Source organism: Larimichthys crocea, chromosome VIII (genome assembly GCF_000972845.2).
Source record: "Larimichthys crocea isolate SSNF chromosome VIII, L_crocea_2.0, whole genome shotgun sequence".
Classification (NCBI taxonomy): domain Eukaryota; kingdom Metazoa; phylum Chordata; class Actinopteri; family Sciaenidae; genus Larimichthys; species Larimichthys crocea.
In genome coordinates, this window is record NC_040018.1 from 24,193,343 (window position 1) to 24,213,474 (window position 20,132).

The 20,132-nt window shown below is 39.5% G+C and overlaps 1 long non-coding RNA gene across 1 annotated transcript in view; it reads right to left on the bottom strand.

The window, feature by feature from the left end:
* Nucleotides 1-18,440, bottom strand: part of LOC109138399 (uncharacterized) — a 90,973-nt gene extending 72,533 nt beyond the window's left edge. The window contains exons 1-2 of the long non-coding RNA XR_003462785.1: nucleotides 18,255-18,440; nucleotides 17,106-17,167 (exon numbers count right to left, since the gene is read on the bottom strand). This is a non-coding gene — a long non-coding RNA (uncharacterized LOC109138399). The remainder of the gene's footprint in view (nucleotides 1-17,105; nucleotides 17,168-18,254) is intronic.
* Nucleotides 18,441-20,132: the final 1,692 nt, after the last annotated feature.

Genomic DNA, 20,132 nt, shown 5'->3' on the forward strand with positions numbered 1-20,132 from the left:
GTAATTAAAGAAGACAATGACTGAAGTTGTTAATCAGGCAGATGAATGTCTTCTGCTTTTGCCTTTGTATATGGATAGGAATGCTGCGCGTGGTAAGCTGATGAGAGAATTACAGTCCTCTCGCTGTATTAAATAGGATCACAGAACGTGCACGTTTTATCAGGATTATACCCCTCTTTGAAAAAAGATCAACACTTTTTTAAGAGTCTGTACACACGGCTCTTCCTGAAGCTAAATACTTAGCAATGTTGTCATGGAATCTTGAAAATAATCCTATATATATATTTATCAAGGCCTCTCCATATAATCTGAAAAGTAAGCATATGCTGTTTGCTCATTTGACATTTTTCCTTGGTCTGTGATCGATGCGTAAGAACGTAGTGATTAACTGTCAGGCATTTGCATGGTGTCCTTTTAGTCTAACCCTCCAAAGAGAGTAGGGCCTGAAGCCTTGTTGACAAGCGATGGCTAAATTAGAGAGCAAGACCAGGCAGTGAATGTGATGATTAGGCATTTAAGCTCTTTCTACCTAGATTTGTGCTGGGGGTTAACTCGGTCTTCCACTCCCTTTAATTGATGCTTTTTGCCCTTTCCCTTGCTCTGCTCCACCAGGACACTAAACTTCACTTCCTCACGTACAGGGTGGTTTCCATTCAGCAGGCCCTGCTCTCTGCTGGTTTGAGCTTTGATCTAGGACTTACTTATGGTATTTGGGTTTCTTATACCAACTACCTTTAAAAGGTATAATGTAGTATTAAGTGGCATCTAGCAGTGTAGTTGTTGATTGTTGATTGCGAGTAAAATACTACTTGTGGGCTACTGTAGAAACCATGGAAGATGACCTGTGCTGTGGCATAATGAGTCTTATCTGCAGGTGATTATTTACTAATGAAAACACACCTTTAATGTATTTGTATGAGGAAATAATGTTCAACAATATTAATATAATTTTGAATTAATTAGTTTTAGACTTGCTCTGTAAATACACAAAAGACACAAATGAAAACCAGTTAACTAGCTGGGCAAGGTTGTGAGCTACGCTTATTACTTAGCATCAAAGTGCAGAGTCGGTGTTGGTGCAGAGCTGGTTAATTCACCGTGTTGTGAGCTAGCTCCTGCTGACTGCAGTGACTACAGAAAGAGACCGTCCATGCTCTTGGTCCACACAAAGTTTTGTGTCTTTCTCTATGAACATCTTTAGATAACCCTGAATTAACCAGTTTACCCCTGCCACTAACATGAGTTGATTTTGTGATGGTTGTTGATGGTTGTTAAGTACTTGTCGTGATCAGTGGGTTCAACCTCATGCTTTTGTGTATTTAATTACACTCTGTTAGTAGGAGACTGCATTCATTGTACTCAGCAAAGTGACGTACTCTGACTGATGAGATGCAGGTCCGTGGTGAGTACCAAGACAAACAACACTCACAACAATATTGTTGGCAGCATGTCACAAGTCGTACTGACGTTCATTATTTATGTTATAATAATAATAATAATAATAATGTCTAATAATGTTTAATTATAAGTGAACCATATATTTTCTGACATGTTTTTAAAGATTTATGGCTCCAGCAGGAATGAAGGAGCAGACAGGATAGAGAAGTCAGAAAATATTAAGAGAGAATGACTTGTCTTACCTTGTTTTCAGGCTATTCATGGGGTTTGCTGACAATAAGAAAAAAATGTAATAAAATATAAAAACATATGAGGTGAGCTGAAGCAAGAATAACATAATGTAATATCATCCTGAAAAGTTTCACTTCCCTCTGTGGTTGAAAAAAACTTTTTTTTTTTTACCTCTGACCCCACCTTGCATCACTGTAGTGTGTGGCTAGATGTTGTCAGGTGGTTGCTCCTTGTTTGCCCTTGTTTGACACACCCTGTGAGTACACGTTTACATCATTGTAGCAAAGTAAGAAATGGAATGACTTTACTTTTTAAACGGAAAACAGATGCAGATAGATGAACATGACAAGTGCTGAAAGGCTCTGACCAGAAAAGCGATGCTGAAATGCAAGTCTATTTACAACCGACATAAAAACATCAACAGCATTATGAATGCCTTTTTCATTCTTCATTGTTTTTAGTCAATGTTAGTTATATCCTTATGATAACTCTGTCTGGAGGCAAGATCATGTCATTAATATAATGTACCAGGTAATATTCTTTCAAAAACAACTTAGCCTTATACACAGAGAAGACTTCAGACATGACATTTGTGGAGGTCACGGCGGACCGCTATTTCACTGACAATGAGATTCTGCAATGACGGTAAACCATTTGCAGAAGCAATCATAAATAATACATACATGCTGCAGTGACATTATGTCTTAGACAAATGATATGCTTCTATCGTTATTCATCAAATCATTTGCTTAGGCTATAAAAGACAAATAAATCAAAATTCTGTCACTTTCACTTATTGAATATGTCATGATTCACATTAATTCCTCATTACTGTGTAAGCTGAGGAAACGGAAATAAGAAGGAAAGGAAATAACATAAGAAAATATAGAAACAAAAGAAAATAAAGAAACGTATGCAGACACATTGGAACAATTTGTGTACAGCACAGTGAGATGGATAAAAGGAGGCATGTGGTGAGAGGAGGGGAGGAGTGAAAAGGAGGGAGAGATCAGGAGTGAGATGGAAATTGAGGAGCTGTAGTGAATCAATGTGCTTGTCACATCTCCATCCCTTGGGATCCATGTTTTTTAATCTAATTAGCCAGCCGGGTCTTTGTGTTGCCTGTCTATCAGCGGTAGTGTCTCAAGGTCAGATCCTCCTTCAGAGGTCTGAGTAGAACCACCTCTCCTGTTGGTATTCAATTACAGCTTAGCCTCAGACTCCCACCCTCCACACCAGACCTCTGTGTTCAGGAAAGCATGCAGTGGAAACGCTCAGTGTGCGTTCATGAGAATTTCAACCTCAAAACATATAGACACACACCAACACGTTCTCATTATCAAAAACCACCGCTGCTTTGTCACGCCTGTCTGCGGCTCATACAGACGTGCGAGGCACCCTTTAGCGTGACTTTGTCACTCTTTACACAACGTCACCCAACGCGGATGGGTTAGTGGATGTAAGCCCGCTGACAAAATGTCACTATCTGACATCCTGGGAATGAGATCGGGCTGGCTGCACATGGCTCTGTGTGTAGATCTCAATCATCAGTTACAACTGGGACGCCGCGTACAGCACGTGTTCGTTGAAAAACCTTTATTTTGAAGGGGGGGTGTCCACACAAACAGGTTAGAGCAGCCAGCCTGCCTGAGCAGCTCAGCAAAAGTGATGTATTCAGAGTCGTATCGACATCATGCCTGTGACGTTATATCTATATGTCTTTTATTTTAAAAAAGGCAAACTCAGTGTAGAACAGGGCTGGCAGTGGCAGCACCACAGCAGCAGCGACACCGTCTATGTGGACACTAGATTCTGCCATGCACTGCTCACACAGGCAGTATGTTCCAGGCTTTAGAGAGTCAGTCAATGACTCAAAGCATCATCAGCTATATATCTATATGTACATAAATCTGTCTGTCTGCCATCCAATGCATGAATGAACAGATTAACAATCGACCAGCTTGAAAATACACTAATCTATCACTGAGATGATTGCTGAGGTTGTAAAGATGATGCTTGTTGTTCTTCCTCTAAAGAAATGGTCTGTGTACTCGATATTTATCTATAATTTGTATTTGAACCTCTTTATAGATCTAGTCACTTCTATTGACGGTTAAGATGGCCGGGTTTGATTCCCATGTGCCATGAAAATGTGACTGCTTATTGTACTTTAAGGCATATTAGATGAACCAAAGCAGTGCTAGATGAACGATCTTCTATTCTATTGATCTCAGAGGGCCAAGGAGAGCAGTCAAACATCAGCTCTGGCTCCAGTCTGGCCTGGCACATCGATTTTACAAGTACCCAATACAAAGTCCTCCATATCATTGCCAAGCTTGAAATGCATCATAAAACAGTTACATTGTGGATGCATTTTCTGCCTCATAAAAAATCCAAACAGAGAGTAGACCTGCTAAGCCAGACGGCTGCCACTGCTCGAGATGTGCCGTCTGTTGCTAAAAATGCTGGCGCCCTCAGTGCTGACTGGGTCAGTAAAGATCTGCTAAACACCTGGAGACCAATGGATCAAACACCTACAAAAAAGCTTAAAATACAATGGAGAAGAAAAGCTTAGTGGATCAGCTTGGAGCCCCTTACCCATAAGGTTAGATGAAACAATAATCCCTGTGAGGAAAATGGGTTGTTACATTGGACTTTTTCAAACAAGAATAGCACATAGGCGCCTTTAAACATAACCTTAACACTCCTCAGAACTTCAAACCTACAGTTGAACTACTAAACTATAATAATGGAACAGTACTAAAGTGAATAAAGGAAATACAGATGGCATAAATGAAAAAATAGCACATATAATATTGGTCTGTATGTGTATTATCAGCTATTTGCATTAGCAAAAGGTACCAATTTTGTACAGATTATGAGTGAGTCATGCTTCCTCAAAATACAGAGAACAATGAAGTATTTAGCTCGAAATAACAGGTCAGTGTCGGGAAAGGGACATTTGTAAAAGTCACGTATTTGAACCCAATAAACATGCATCTTTGTAAGTAGGGCCCTGCAGTAGAAAATGGTGTCAATGGAGGGTCAAAGGTTCAATCCCCACAGGAGTCTTTCAACTGCAGTGTCCTTGAGCAAAACACTGAACTTGCTCGCTGAGAAAGTGAAGTTTATACTTAAGGATTTGTCATTACGTCTCTGTTAATATATAACTCATCCAGTCACAGACAAGAGTCTATTTAGCAGATGTTTGTTCTGTTTAAAAACACTTCAGGGCAGTCCATATCTTTTATCATAACCTAGATAATGCACTTCTTTACTAAATACAGGATTCTCTTTTTCCTCTAAATTGTATCCTTTTCCTCTCATCTTCCTGCAACCAATCAACTAATTTTGATGCATTTGTAGTCCTGTTTTTATATAACTGGTTTTCATTCTAATTTTCAACCTCGTTCTTGGAGTGTTATGTATATTTTGTAAGAGATTACTCTGGTTTTATAAGCTGTCTGCATCAGTATGATCAAAACGTAAATAAATCTTCTTCGACTTTTTCTTCTCGTTAGTAGTCGCAGTAATATTCAGTAGTACAGCATCCCTCTTCAGCTTTATCTGATGGACAGGGGGCGTCCAGGTAGTGGTGACTTCATCTGAATGCTACAAGCATGACCATGTTCACACATGACTGAATTTCTTAATTAGCGTCTCATTCAGATGCTTGGGCTTCTTTTCTCCACAGGATCAAATCACTGTGTTATTATGAGCTAAACTGCGGGGAGGAGGGCTGGGATGTGTTGCTGGTCTCCGAGCTCTCCAAAAGTTAGCGGTGTATGATTGTTTTGGAAGTTTTTAAATTAACTGATGTTACTATACAAAAATCTGTGATTAATATAGATGCAAATATTGTTTCACACAAGCAGTGTCTACAAGTCTCCTATGTTGACTTAATGAACAGCATCATGTAATTACTACATGTTTTGAAATATTGCTGTTTTGTGGGGTTCAAGTCTCAGCAGAGATTTTAAAATCTGAATCTTTCTCCAGAACTGGCTGACAGATTTGACAAGGTAAGTGTGAATCAGGATACATATTAATTTTCAGAGGTTTTGCTGAAATTCTGAGTAAAAAAAAAAAAAAATAGTGTTCTCATTAATTTCTCATGGTAACTGAATAAGCCAAGAGCATGTATCTGCTCCTATTTGTGGAGAGCACTCTGCCTCACCCATTTTCACAGATGACAACTTCCACTTTAAAAACCATGCTTGCTTAAAATGGGCATGGGTGAAATAAATATGGTAAGTCTGCAGGTAATGTGTGCACTGCCTTCAATGAAATATTAAAAACCTTTTTAGTTATAAAATGGGCTGCTCCACCTGTGGGCTTTTACGGCCACGCTGATCCTGGTTGGCTGTCAGAGCAGAGCAGCTAATGGAGATCACACATGCAATACCACACACACACACAACCACATGCACGCCACGCACACCAAAACACACACACACACACACACACACACACACACTTTCTGTTTTCTTGTGCACTTTTATTTCATGCAACAGGCCTTTGCTTTTTTTATTATTTTTACCTACCAGTTTGGTCACATGTAGATTGTATTATCCTTAGAACAGTGTTAAACCAAAGCTTTATAATGGTCGACATCACTGTACTATAAATAATATTTTCTCTACTGAGCTTCAATTGCATAAATGCGAACAGTTATCATTTACTTCCTCTGCAGCACAGTCGATGATTTACATAAAGTCTGCATTGATTTAATGTACAGGTACAGTATATATGATACATACACATTATAGACATTATGTAAGCTGTGTCCCAGTTCTGCGGCTGAATCCTTTAGACATGCTCTGATATGAGATTAGAATATTTTGTTGTATCGATTCCATATATACACACAGTTTACCTCGTGATCGATTGGATGAAAGATTAAATAGTTGCTGCCAAAGATACAATAAAACCCTGTCTCAGAGGAAGCCTGGCATAAGGTACATGGACCGAAAGGTACACAAACTTCCATGAGTTCTTAGCTCGTGCTGAGGATGAATTTCTTTTTTTCCCTTTAAAATGAGGCAGCTCTTGTTGGCATTAACTGTTGCACACTGTGAATATCACAACAGGAGGGGAGACAAAGTACATCCTTGTCAAAGACATATGCCCACCTTGAACATACAGCAGTGCAGACACAGCTGTCACTCTGAATGTACAGGGACCAAATGGATTATGGCAGCCACCCTGGTAGCCTATACAGCCACAACACCTCCTACAGGAGACCTGCAGGAGCAGTTTGAAATCCACAGAACACATGTAGACAGCGGTGCCAAAGTCTTGTGACCTTGATTATGTAAGTGCAAGTGCTGTTTGGCACGCAGGGCGGTCGATGCTTCTTCTGAAAAAAGGCCTTCACATACTTAAAAAAAAAAAATTGGACCAGTCACCGAGTCAAAAGACACTATGATGTACATCCGTGTGTCCTAAAGCAAGTTCATCACAGGCAGGCTGTCTTTCTCACCTGCTCTGTAAAACCTGTAATATCAGATAATGGTGGCCATGTTAGATTCAAGCTAGTGTTTATCAGTGTAGAGAAATTGGACAAATGGGTTGAAACTGCACAAAAATAAAATAAAATTTAGCAGGAAACCAATACACACAACAAAATAAAAAAGCAGCAATAGAATAAGTGAAATATGATATGAAGTATATAGTCTATAATCCTAATTGTAAAAGTAGCTACTAATAAAGAATACATCCTTTTTAACCACCAAATATTCTTTAAATATAAAATATGTATAAGTTAAAGAACAATAACTAACTATTTATCCTTTTCCTCTCATCTTCCTGCAACTTAATATGTGCATCAGTGCGTACCATTAAGATTGGGCATGCATTATATTGTTGTACTACTGTATCATCACTGAGGCTGAAAATATTCATGTCCACTTGCAGAGACGGCGTCAGGATTACGAATGTTTTACTCTGCAAGTTGTTCAAATAAATGAACATGACATGGCTTCCTGTTCTATGTAGGTGATATACAGTAAATGCGAATATAAATTGAAGTACTTATATGTGATTTATCCTTACACAGATTATTATCATACCTGCATTTATAGAATCAGAGTTTAATGTTTACATTGGTTCTGTCCCGTTTACATTATTGTTTAATTTTTATAATAACAAAAGCTATGATGTTGATGTAAACTTGTCTACTGAATCTGTCTCACCTCTGTGGACGAGTACAAAGACGGACGGATCTTCAAGTCCTGATAAAATTTAAATAAGAATGAATTAGAATAATTAAAAAGGGAAGTTTTGTCCATTTTCAACCAGCTTTGTATCATTACACTGTGGGTACTATATGCAAATGAACAATGTTTACTTTCTTTCCATATTGCCTCCACACTCATTTGCCTGTTTTCAATCCACATACAAAAAATGCAAAAGGGCAATCTGTAGTTCGAACAACAGCCCCTGAGCCCTTTCAAAAATGATTAAATATACATTATATAAAATACAATAACCATTTAAAGTGGTAGAATTCTCTTAAAAAACATCTTACAAATGTATCTTGCATTCAAAATGGTTCGTTATGATCACGTGCGGATAGAAGAACACTCCCCATCTTTTTCCACACACTTCAATCCTGAACAAGTTCTGTGTATAAGTACTGCTGATGGAAAAGTTGGAATAGTTTCATTTGTTTTATTTATCATCTAAAATGGAAATTTTGTGCATACCTATAAATCAATTACTGGCATATCTAGTGTTACATTACGTGCATAAAATCAGTCGTTGGACAAGAAGCAACAGGTACCTTATCAGCTCTGCCAAAATAATTGAAAAGTTATGCTAGCTGATTGGAGAGAAGCAATAAAACGTATTGGTATTTATAAAAGGAACAATGTTGACTCATCTGTAAGAGGATAAAAATGGAAAATGTAAAAAAAAAACAAAAAAAAAACATGAGAATTACATGTATGCAGATGTGTTAACCTATTTTTTATTCACGCAGCATTCATGTGTTTGCTCTTGAGCCGATTTCCAGGTCCTAAGCCAACCTCCATCCACACACACACACACACACACACACACACACACACACACAAACAAACTGTAAGAGGCCCACGTCAACGTCACTATAAATAATATGGTGAACCCTGTGTGTGAGCAAGCGAACAAAAGCGAGGTGTTGCTGGAATTAGAGCCTCACTGTCTCTGAGGTAAGACTATATATGTCTGACCTCTGACCTCCACGGTGAGAAGGCAGACACACAGGGAGCAGATCACTCTTCTTGTTGACACCCAGGTTGTGATGCTGCGCTGTACACCCTGCGTTTTCCCTGAATTCTATCTTTCTGTATTTTCCCGTGGTCATGCCTTGTGTTGTTTGTCTACCATGCAAACTCCCCTATTAGGAGCAATAACATCTTTAGCTTGACAGCCCTCAGACTTAGTCAGCTGCTCCAGTTCACCTGGGACTGGAGAAATGATGAGGTCGTCTGTGGTCAACAAGAGGCGCGTCAGCAGAGGTGCATGCTGATGTAGACTGTGTACTGTAGAGTGCAGTAGGAGGACAGGAAAGGACTCTAATAGAGGAGTTTCATCTCAAATGATCGGGTCTGTAAACTGGTTCAAAATAAAGTGAAACTGGTGGAATTGGTGATTGTACACGCAGCACAGAATTACATAGTGCCAGGCTAGACGTACGGGAAGGTGGGAAAGACACCATTCATCTGATTACATGTCAGCGTATCATCAAAATGTTTTAAAATCTGTTCATTCATGGTAAAAACGTTACACAATGTTCCTTATGTGACATGAGCTTTCTTGTAATACCACTTGTGCCTTGAGAGGCAAGAGTGTGTGTAGACTGCCTTCAGTCCAACATGGGGACCACGAAATAGAGAATAGTGGACGAGGGAGAGAGACAGGGAGCTCTGCGAAGAAAAGGCGGGGGCAAAGCCGGAGCTTATTGAGCAACTAACACCTGGGATCACGTCGGATTCTGCTCTGATTTGGAGCTGTTTACTGGCGGGGAGGAGGAGAGCTCAGAGTTTATTTTTTTAAACTTTTGGGGATTAAAAAGTGGATTTATCTTGACTCTTGGCACAGGCATTCACTGTTCACATAACTGCCATTGTGGCTGTCTGTAGCTCTATAATAGGACTTCATATTTACACAGAAACCAGACAAAAAGACAGAGACTGCTTGGAGAAAAGTAAAAAAGGAAGCTGGACTACCTCAAATGCTGAAAAATATGTGCATGTTACATGATTCCAGCTTTTGTGAGAGCAATTTAGGAAAGTTCGCTACTATACTATGACTGATAATAATATCAGCCCTCATCAATTCAAACTCCATTCAGAAAATCGAAAATCAATTTATTGAACTCATGCTGCTATAACAATATTAAATGGGTTCAGCAGTTCAAAGGTATTTGCATGAATAAACACAAATTATATTTATATTGTAACCACTTGGCATAACTGGATAATTTGCTATACATTTCTGAGGATATTGCATGGTTTATTGTGCATGTCTAACTGTAAACAATCTTGAAGGGTGACATTGCATCTATGGTGGGAGGAAATAAAATGCTCCCCGCGATTTCTTTTGGAACAAGCGGCCAGGAATTAATTACCACAATGTTAAAAAGTGGCGACCTTTAATGTTGTGGTTCAGTCTTAGCACTCTCATTAGCGCCTTTTCAAGACGCCCCCCCCCCCACAAAAAAAAAACACTTAACAAAATAACAAACAGCAGACAAATATTAACTACTAGCTAAACATAATGGAGGAGCTGAAATGAAAAATATACCTAGAGAGCAACTGCAGATTTAGTCTTTACAAAACCAAGTTGAACAATTACATGCAGCTGGCTGAGCTCTTCTTTTTATTTATATTTTTCCCCACTTTCACTTGTAAAGTGTCATAGATAATAACAGATGCAATACAGTAATAATATGAAAATCTAGAGTGTTAAGAAACAACACCATCAATAACATGTCTAATTCACAACTAGACTTAAATGTGACTGTTGTGACGTTTTCTCTGATAAAAGTTTGAGACTCATTTGCAACACAATGACATTGCATTTCTAAATGTATTAATGCCTTTACTTGAAGTAAAATGTGTTTATTTCAGTGACCACCTGACTGGACTCTTTATGGCGGACTGAGTGGTAAAAAGATCCTGACACCCTCTTGACATTCTCTGACTTGAAGCTATTCTCAGCATTCATTGTTGTGTGTTTTGTTTCCTCTATTCTTGGAGATAATTGCACAGCGGAGCGAAGCAACAAGTCAGACAGTATTTTCCTAATAAGGCTCTCTATCAGCCAGAGGGAGCTGATTCTGCAGCGGAAGAGATTTCACGTTTTTATCTAAGAAGCGCGTCTAATGACTCTTGGTATTTGCCCGGCGGCGTCAAAGCGAATGCACGCCTCCCAATTCAATTTCAAGCACACTAAGCACATTTCATTCAATGATAATACACATCAATAATCATTAGGGCGTGGTATAGTGCTGAATTATCATCCAAACTTGGAGAGAGCATTTTGGGATGCAGGGATACTGCGTGACAGACCGGATCATGATTAGGAGTAGTTTTTAAAAGATTCTGCTTGCACTCTGAACATTTACCTGACCTGAAACACTGATCAGGCCCAACTTAAAGAGAGCAGGCTCAGGATGGTGACACCAGAAGTCTGCTTAATGTGTATCACAAATTAAAATGTATTTATTATGACCCTTATTGGCAATAAATAGCAATAATTGGACAAAACACAATAAGTAGCTCAAAAAATGAAAATACTATACAGGTGAGTAATATGACATTGCCACGTTGCCACATTGTACGGCATGAAATCTATAAATAAACCCAAGTTGACATTTATTACAAGCGTTTACAGGAAATAGAATGATGTAATACCTGAGCAAGTATCATAACTTACAATTATATCTATATAAAAATATAAAATGAGAACGGAGACTGAGCCAGGACATGTAGTTTGGATTTGAGAAGTTGATGTTGTTGTTTCCTGAAATAAATGTAGTGGCAAAGAGTTTCATGAAATCATGTCTCTATCACAATATGTTTCAATTTAATTTTTGCAGTTTTGGCAATATGGAAATGAACCTCTTTTCACCACCTAGCTCACGTAGTGTGGTAATCATGTTCATCCAAACTATAAGTAAGGTGTTTTTGTAAGATTTCTGGCAAGGCCAAGTGCATGGTCCTGACACCCATTAAATCAGTCACATCCCCCCTGATGGACCTGCTACAATTTGCATATCGCCTCTAAACCAGTCCTCAGATGATGCAGTCAACCTCGCATCACCCTCCAACATCTGGTGTCCAAATATACCTATGTAGGAATTCAATTCTGTTTTTAATGCTATCAACCCCCTCAAGCTGCTTCAGGAAACTCCAAGACATCAACATTAATGCCTTGCTGCGGCTCTGGATGCTGGAAGAGTTTTCAGATTCGACAACGTCCCCTCTTCCACCTCTTCACCACTGGCGCAGAGGTACCATAGGGATGAATTCTGTCCCTGTTGCATATCTCTGTTTTTACCAATGATATGAGATCAACATCAAACTCCATCAGTATGGAGTAGTAGGGCAATGACCCGGTCCTGAATGATCAACATAAGAACAAAACATTTAATAAAAGCTCTATCCCCATCGACAGCCAACCAATTACAACCGACTTCTTCAGGTTCCTTGACACACATGTCAGCAGTGACCTGAGATGGGCCCTCAATGCAACCATCAAATTCAAAAAGCCAAACAGAGACTCACCTTCCGGAGACAACTCAAATACAGTCCGACATGGTCTACTGGTCCAATTTTACACAGCCATAATCCAAAGCATCACTATCGATTACTGTCTGCTATGAAAACACACCTGAGCGCACAATAAAAAGAATTGACAGAATTATCACCGGAGCATCACCGACCATGGGCTGCAAAACTTCCCTTACTGGCCTCCACATACACACAATGCATCATTTCATGAGCAATCAAGGGCAAGGATGACCCTCTCCGCCCAGCTCACCATCTTTTTCAGCGTCTCACCTCTGGTTGAAGGAACAGGTCACTGTCACTAAGAGACAGGACAGAATCTGTATTACTGATAAATAGAGAGTTGTAGTCTTTCTGCATGTACTGTATGTCCGTTATGTTTGCAGCCATGTTTCATATTGTGCGCATCAATCTGAAGATTGAACTTGAAAGTCTACATCCATGTTAAGGGCTCTTTATTGAAACACAGTGGTGCTTTGAGCTAAATGCTTATGACACAAATTCCAACTTAGGAAGACGGGAATGTCAATAGTTTTGCAGGTATTTAGTTACAAGTATTCTTAGAACTTTGATCAGGTGATCAAAGTTATTGAAATTCATCCTGATAGGAACATGGATTTGCACCAAATTCCATGACAAATTATCTACAAGTTATTTTACTCTGAAACAAAAATGTCAACCTCACATTGGCGCAAAAGGAAAAGTGATGGAAAAGAGATGATATCAGATTCATCTGATATTTGAGTCTGGACCACTGACAGTATAAAGAATGGACAGAGCATGTGTGACGTCAACCGTAGGTTTCTGAAGAGCTGTTTTAAAGTTCAAAATATGTGACGCCATGTTGGAAGTTCTACATCTTCTTCTGCCTCCTGAAAAATAAAAAATAAAAAACAACAAAGACGTGAATCACTGGCGGGCCTGAGGTGAGCCGAATGACACCTTTGGTCACTCAAACTACGGCACCACCAACTGTCAATCAAAGCACGCTGTTATGTTCGCATAACTTTAAGCTTTAATATCACTTGAATGGGTGAGTTCACACTCTGTACAGCCATCCAGTTGTCATAAACGGGAAAATTAGCTATAGAGACCAAAACCTTTTTTTGTACCAGCCTGTAACCAACAACAACCTTAAGTGGCAGCTTGAGGTATTACAGTTTTTGGCACGCACATTGGCTTCATTTCCCTGCCACCGAGGTTGCCAATTGGTCTAGATCAAGGTGGTGGACCAATTGAAAAAGCACTGCTTCACAACAAGTGCCATGTTTTTCTAGGGGTGAGACTGAATATGCATCCTAATTACACCTAATGTTCATTTAAACTGAAGCAGAATTGCTGGGTTGGCATCATTATGAAATTTTAAGGAGGTCGTGGATCAGAGGTCACAGTGTAAACAATATATTGACAGAACAAAGGAGGAAGGATATTTTTGTGGTTAACAAGACAGGATTGTGATTACATTTAAGAAAGTCACTGAGGACAAGAAGAACAGAAGATGTAATTTAGGGAGTGGGACATCACAATGATTTTCCAGGTTATGAGGGAAAATAAGGACTCTGCTGACAAAACAAAACAAACAGCTGCCAAGCCATCAGACTCTTCACTGAGACTCGGTGAGATTTATATGAACAGAGGGAACAGTAAACTCTAATGCATGAGCTTACAATAGCGAGCAGACAGGGGTAGAGCGTTTCGCTTGAGGGCACTCCGCCACAGCGCATGGCTGTTGATGGACACGTTAACTGCCGTGGGGAAGGCAAAAAAAAAGAAGAAGAAAGAAGCAGCGAGAGCAGAAAAACATACACGCACTATGGCAAGAATTATCTCAGACAATTAGCTAGTTTATATAACGTGTCAGTTTTTTCTCTTTGAGTTCATTTCGCTACAAATGACATCCTAATTAATTGCAGGCGAGCTGATAACAATAATTTGTCCCTTTAAAGATTGGGACTGTTTGAAATGTCTCTGGACAAACGTTTGATACTTCTATCAAGATCTGAGCTTTATGGATGAAAATAGTCCATTGTGCAGTGATGAAAGAATGGCTAAATCTGGAGACTAAATAAATGGTGAGAAAGCGGCAACAAAAAGAATGGGATCTTTCATTGAGGGATTTTACACCAAAATCATTTTAATTGTGTTGGTGAAACAATCATTACTTTAACTTGTACTTTGAAAATGATATTCTCTTCTTTCCAACAGTGCTGAAATGCTTTCTTTGCTTTAAACGACCTGGTTATTAACTCCTGCAAAACATCAAATCCTCTCTTCCCACTGAGTCATATCCCCTTATCTTCTTCCTGTTCTCTCTCTAAAGTCATCTTATCTTGCTGGAATAACTCCTTTACCTTTCTCAGTAGTTCAATATTCCTTTTCTTTTTTTATTGGAGCTGCCCCCTCGCATGATCATTCATAGGCCTCAGTGCCCTACAATAATGAAATATGGTATGACGTTAAGTCCCTGATTATCACAGTAATGTTCTTGATTTAGAAATGACTCATCCTCTACTCTCCCACTCAAAATATATGTCCGACCAAAGATGAGCATCTCAGTCGTGCAGAAATAGATTTCAGAGTTAGACTCACTGATAATGACTTCTAAAAAATTAGGAGTGTGTCAAAGGCCGTCGTGGCCCAGTAAAGCATTCTCATTTTGACAAACCTTCCTTGTCCAACACATTTCATTGTGTTTCTGCCAGCCACAGACAGGTGTGTGACCCTGAATAAACAAACACAACAGGCCGAGTCGGTCTCAGAGCAGCACCACACACTTGGTTTCAGTGACTTTAAAGCCCTTGAGCTAAGGTAAACAGAAGAACTGAATTGTGTACAGAATGTGGAAATAAAAGAGAGAGTTCGACTAACACACCCTACTCTGTAAAGCTCCAGTTTTAGCTGATTTTGCCATAGCCTTTAGCTACAATGCACTAAAATGTAAATAAAAATCAATCTGACAACACCCTGTAGAAAAAATGTGGATGATTATATTATACAAATCATAGCTCTTTTATCCCAAGCTGACAGATAAATTATACACAAAGCAGACCAAAAAATAAATGAAACGATGATTATTTCCTGATATCATTATTGCTTATGTCAAAAAACAACAACAAATGTGTTGTAAAACTCTGCGGCTAAACGCTGGCTTCATCAGCAGCCACAGCAGCAGATTTATGAATTAAGCATGGCAAGGTTAGCAACCCTCATTTCCCTGACTACAGCTCCCACTGGCAGCGGTTACCCTCCTTGGGTGGTCAGGTTGGAAGTGTGCGAGTATGTGTGTGCCTTTGCGATGGAGTCATTCGTCTCACTGACACCTGTCAGAACCCATCTGACCCTCACCTATACAGAGGTTTTTAATGAGCGAATCCATAATGTGGCCAACCTCAGCCAAGGGCTGCTGAACACCCTTTCTGATTAGATGACCCCTCAGATCTTTTGTCATGTGACCTGTGGCTCACAGCAGTAATCATCAGGTTGTGGCCGCGGTCAAAGACGGCTACACTGTTAGATGAGGTAAAATGAGAGGATACTATCTTAAGTAGTGTACACCCGGATGTTGAGATTAGTACGACACATATTTGTGAAACACACACACACACACACACACACACACACACACACACACACTGTAACACCACAGTAAGGCAGCCTATAATAAAAAATGTCCAAACGTGTCACATAACATGTGCATAACATCAGAAAACCAATGATTGTAAAGTCTCAGTGTTACGGAGCCAGCAGTTAGCCATATTTCTACCTTATTTTGTGTTTTGTCACAAAACCCACTTGTGTGTCTCTCTCTTTTTTTCCATTTTGTTCCTATCATGATGAAATCTTTGAGAAGTGAGGAAATTCAGTCAACTATTTCAGCCCAAAAAAGGTTCTGGGGACTGAGACGTGCTGCCGCCTTGAGCTTTGAGTTGAAGTCATTTCAGAACGATAATTTCCCCCTTTCTCTGCGAGCAGGTTACCTATAACCACTCTGTCAGCTTTCTGAAAAATCCTCGGCAGGGGATTGCCAGCTATAAAGTGTGCATTAAACAGACCTATCACAGAGCCAGATGATTGGCTGGGACTGGCACTGGTGTCCAATAATACAGTCTGCTTTCTCCAATTTCAAATGACAGACAGGGAGATGGGGACAATAAACACATTTTAACTCCTCACACACACGCACACACTCTCTCTCTGACTTTCTCAGACTATGGCTTTTTTCTTGTTATGGTTTAATCATCAAATCTATCTCTTTTATATTGGACACTCAAGGTTTTCAATTTACCCAAGGTATGATTATGTTTCCTATTCCTATTGATATCAGAAGAAAAAAAAAACATAAGCGTTGATGGCCTGTTTTGTTCTTTTATTGTATCGCTGCACTCTTTTTAACCTCACCACCGGGACTGATTTGCGTATGAATGCGTTTTTCTGCTTCACCATTTTAATTTTGCAGCAGGAAAACGTTGGCCCATGAAATAGGTCTGTGGAGCATTTATAGGTGCGCTTATTTAACAAAATAATGGATTTGCACAGCGGAGTACAAAAAGAAAGGGCTCTTCCTTTCAGGTGAGAGGAGGCAGGCTCTCAGAGACAGCTTGTTTGGAGAGCTGTGGGATTATTTCACTGTTTCATGTTGAACGTTATCATGGGCAGGCAGACTGATGTGGGCTAAAACCAGCAATGCATCACAACACCTACCAAGGTCAAGCACTTCCTCTGTCTCTCTCTGCCTGTGTCCTCCAGTCGAAGGGAGATTTGTTCTGGAAAAAGTAAGATGAAATGTCAAGAGCAGAGTGATTGCCTGGGAAAGGGAGATCCTAATTAACTCTCTCTGGTGGAGATCTCCCTCTACCTCTTTCATACCCTGTGTGCCCATATGAATCTTTCATCTCATCTTCCTTGCCTCGCCTCCGAGGACACGGCTCCGTGCACAAAGCCAACCAAAGGACAGACGGATACAACGAATGCAAAGGTCAAAAAATAAACAGTTTGGCAATGAATGACAGACCCTCTCTAGGGGATGGACACAGACAACAAACGAATCCCTGCAGGACTAAATCCAAAACACAAGCGAGTAGCACAGAAGAAGTGACATCAGCTAGAGCTTGTCATTGAAGAATAGAATATCGACCACTCAGTGACTCCCATGGTCACTTTTATGGATATGATGTGGTTTGTTTGGGTCCTTATTTGCTGTGTAATTAAAGCAACACTGAATCGAAATTAGCATTCTTGCAATTTGGTGCTCCCCACTGAGAGTGCAATACCACTGTTGTAAATATAGACAGCTGTACATGCATATGTCGGCAACTTCCTCCATGTCTTTGCTAAGCCCAGTTATATTTCCTGCTCACCCAGCTCCGGTTCTGGCACGACACTGGCTCTGCTTCGCCACACCCGGGGCTTGAAAATCAGTCTGGGCAGCCCGGGTTAATAAACCAAGCTAAAATTTGTGCACATACATCAGTTGTATTTTGCAGCAGTCTACTTTACACTCAGGAAACTCACTCACTCAATCACAGAGAGTTGAGGCGGAGCACAAACTTACACAGCAAAGCAACAGGTGTACAGGGCACCAATTAAGAAGGATTTAAACTAAATTAATGCTAACTGTATAAGACATACATTCACCTGCATCACAACAGGATTTACTCACAGCACAATAAGTAAATTCAACATTCAACAACGTTTTCAGTGCAGGTGCACTGACAGCTCATTAACAAAATACACAGCTCACAAACACAAATAACATCTGACATTAAACACAAACGAAGCCTGACAGCAAGCTATGGTGTCACATAACGTGAGAAACAAAACACACTAAATTAATTATGAAAATAACCTTACCTTGTGCACCTTTTGGACGAGGAAGTGATCCTCCAAACTGAGCATCGGCCTCAAGATTTTCTTTTTCTCCCCTCCACCTTTTTTTGGTCTTTTATCCATGTCATTTAGACTTTATTTTCAAACTTTCTGTCGTGATTTCGTTTCATTATTTCCCGCTTGACCTCTGACATTACATGGACTGATCCACTTGAGGAGGCGGGGGGGGCTCTGCTCGGGAATGTAACCCCCAATCAGATGGTCTGTTCCGCGGCTGGTCTGTTGCTCAGGTGGGCCGTCTCATTTTCCAGGTTAACTGGGGTGGCCTGTACCAAACTTTTGGTGTTGTATAATTTGATATGATAAAGATATTTTTGTTTTGTTTTGTTTATTTTAAATATACTGATACTAACAACTTCTTTAAATACAAAAAAACAATAAAATAGATATACATGTAATCTAAATGTTAACATACTGGTGTTGCTTCTGTGAGGCACTTTGTTGTATTTTGCTGTAGTTATCAACAGGTGAAAGGTACCGCTACACCACATTCTTATAACTTATATGTCCCCGCTTTCACATTGTGAAAATATATATATTATATATTTTTTTAAAAACTAGAAAAGCATTTTTTTAAGCTGTAGAGGCAGATAATATGAATGCCAATGTTTGTGGCTGAGCTAAAAACACTAAGAGAGTGGTGGTTCATGAAGCAGCTTTGATAAATTAGCTGCAGTAGGCACAGTGTTTTTAGATGGCTAGCTGGCATGTAGTTTAAGAATACAAACATTTAGAGTCTGTTGTTGAGTGTCAATGCTATCACCTTAAAAACCTTGAAGTGGGACCTCCAGGGTTTTTATTAACAACAGAACATTAATGGCTTAGTTTAATAAAACAGCATTAGAGCACACACAGAGGTCAAGCTGATTCAAGCAGTGTATGCTTGAATAAATTGTTCAATTATTCAATTAATTCATTTATTCTTTTGAGTTTGGAATAAAACTTCACAGCCCTATTATGTAGCAGTCACCAATAAGTGTAAATATCATTGATTATTCTTTCTACAAACAAACAAACAAACAAAAGTTTACGTAAAAGTTGACTTTCCTCTGGTTGGAATATGAGAACTCTTGGAGGGCATCAAGCAAAGCAAATATCTGTAGGCACACACCGTAAATTATGTGTTATTGCTTGGTACAAACAAAAAACATATATTTTAAAACGATGTAGACCAAAGCTGCTACAGCTATGGAGGTCATTTCATAGATAATAATTGAAATTTGGCATGCAGTCGTAGTCAGAGAAATTGCTTTTAGATATTTACTTACATAAACCCAAAAGTAAAGACAAGAAAAAAATCAAATGAAAAACAAAGTAAGGGGGAAAAAATTACTTTTTAGTTCCAGCAGGGAAGTCCCACAATTTGTCGGGAAAGAAATTAAATACTGGTGTAAAATATCAGCTATTGAGCTTTAGGACAAAAAATAATAGTTTCTGACCTTCAAATATCAGTCAAACCCTGACATCAGAATGAGCTGCGGGTGTGTTGCCTTTGGTTCTGGAAAACGATGAGAACCTGGAGATTTTGGATCAGTCTGAGGCCCACTGAGGAGGTTTCTCTGGGGATGGATCATAAGCAGCCCCCTGCAGAGTTCAGAGATCAAAGCCAACCAATTATAGCAGAACTTACACCTCTCTGTCTTCCTATATTCATGCTCTGCACTGAATGACTGGAACCCTACTATGACTACTGGCTGGTGTATCCCACTCAGGTATTTTTATTACTGTCTGCTACAGAGGATATCACTCTACATTAACTTGGCAAATAAAGAGACTTGGATCCTCATTTCGATGTGACAGCCAAATCATCTGATAGTGGAAATAAGCATTTGTCTAAATAGA